We start from the raw sequence: 2,392 nt of genomic DNA on the forward strand, positions 1-2,392 counted from the left end.
CGCGCCGCCTGACCGGGAAGGGAGGAGGGAGGGCGGACTGCAAGTCCCGGCGTGCACCTCGGGAACAGCCGAGCACCTCGGGAAGAGCGGCCGAGCGCCGGCTCCGCCCGGCCGCGGGTGGGACTGCCGCCGCCCCCGAGCGGCCCGGAAGCTGCGGCGCGTCGGGGTTACCGCCTGGAGCCGTCTCGCAGGATCGGGGAGTTGTTAGAGATGTGAGGGGCCTCTAGAGATCATCCAGGCTAACCCCCCTGCCAAGGCAGCGTCACCACGAACAGGTGTTATATTCACGCGTCCAGGTGGGTTTGGAATTCCTTCAGAGAGGGAGACTCCACGACCTTCCTGGGCAGGCTGTTCCAGTGCTCTGCCCCCTCAGTGTAAAGTTCTTCCCCATGTTGAGGTGAAACTTCTTGTATTTTAGTTCGTGGCCATTGGTCCCTGCCTTGTCTCTGGGATCCACCAGAAAGACTCTGTCACCATCTTCTTGGCATCTGCATTTGAGATATTTATATGCACCAATGAGGTCCCCTCTCAGTTGTCTCTTCTCTCGACTAAACAGGCCCAGCTTCCACAGTCTCTCCTTAAAAGAGAGCGCCCTGGTTATCCTCGTGGCCTCCACTGACCCTCGGCAGTAGGGTTGTGTTGAGGAACCCAGAACTGGGCACAGCACTCCACTCTCGTCTGGCAAGGGTATAGATATGCTCCTTGCCAGCACCCACTCTTCCAGCACCACTGGGCATTGCCACTAAACCTCCACTTTTCTCCCTTTTCTGAGGCTCACTGGACTCCCTGCCATCATTCAAAACAAGGCTGTAGCAAAGCAATAAAGATCAGTGACATTTGGTGGGAGCTGCCCCCAGCTTCCTCCAAGTACTCCTCAGCAAAGGAGCCCATCCAATTCAGGTTCTTTAAACTCTTTCCAGCTTCTTGAGAAGTTACATATAGCTGAAGGGCTAGTGAGACACGGTGTAACATTTTAAGTTCGTACTCTTTTTACTTTTTTTTTTTTTCTCCCCACAAGCCAGAGGCAGAGATGAATGTCAGTGGATGCTCTGTTGCTACAGCGAGGTGAAAGATCATTGCATGTGACCTCATCTGCCAAAGCCACAGCTTTTGTTCCTCCACCAAGGTTGAAATGAAGCAAGAACAAATCTAAATTGCAGATCAGGACCTCTGTTACAAGGGATGAAAGCAAGCTGATTCAACAAGTCTAATGTAGATCTACAGGGGAGAGCAGCTGTGCCGTTCAAGACTAATTTAAAACTAACAGGAGTTTCCTTTGCGGCTAAAAAAAACAAGCAGTTTGCTTTTATATTGTGAGAGTTCTTCAGCCAAGTCCCAAAGGACTTTTGGCAACTGTGCCACTAAGTCAGCTGGAGCAAGGGAAGTGTACTAATGTGCCAAATTGATCCATATATGGAAAAATATGGCAATATTGTGTAGTCCTTAAATGCTCAAAGACCAAATGGAAACAGGACCCCTGCTGTGGGTAGGGAATTGTTATTTGGACAAGAATCTAATTTAAAAACCAAAACCACAAGTTCTCCATTAATCATGCTCACAGACCTCAAAAAGCTTTTTAAAAACATTTGTAGCATACTACCATTACTAAGATTTTCACTAGAAGTTTATGTCGCATGTAAACTGCTTTTTATTTTATCAGCCAAAGTAGTACAATGCTGTTTTCCACTGTTTTTCTTACCAAGAGCAGTGGCCTTCAGTTGAAGGGCAAAAAAAATACTATTTCCAAGTTAACACCTCTTTGTAACAATTTATATGACACAGATACAAACGTGTTTGCATATTATTAAGTTACAGAACAGAGGTCTTACTACTTAAATTGATTTGAGATAGTGCCATTATGAAATCCAGAAGGAAAGCAGATAAGGATTTAGGCTATCAAATATGCCCACTATTTTTGTGGATAGCATTCACAGACTAATTATCACATTTATTTTTAATCATGTATTTAATTTATAATCTTTTCCCCATTAAAATACACACTTGGCATCCTATCTACAGAACAGTTAAACAAAAAATAGCCCCAAACAATTGCCAGTATTGTAAAACCTGGTGCCAGACATTTAAAACCAGCTGAAAGACAGTCATATTAAAATTAACATCAGAATTTTCACATAGTAGAGGTCTGGTTTTGTTTGGTTTTTTTTCTTTGAAATGTTGAATGTTTAGGTGGACAACGGTTCTTCATGTCATTTATCTTTTCTGAAAGAAACATACTTTGATTTCTAAAGAGATAAAAATTAATTTATTTGTGCAGAAAGTACTAGAACAGGGTATGGATTAAAAAGCTAATTAGAAAGTGTAAAACCAGACATAGTTCAGCTGCATATGGACATGCATTGTTCTGTTGAACAACTACAGAACTAAAAAAAAA

This window comes from Sylvia atricapilla, chromosome 1 (genome assembly GCF_009819655.1).
Source record: "Sylvia atricapilla isolate bSylAtr1 chromosome 1, bSylAtr1.pri, whole genome shotgun sequence".
In the NCBI taxonomy this organism is placed as follows: Eukaryota; Metazoa; Chordata; class Aves; order Passeriformes; family Sylviidae; genus Sylvia; species Sylvia atricapilla.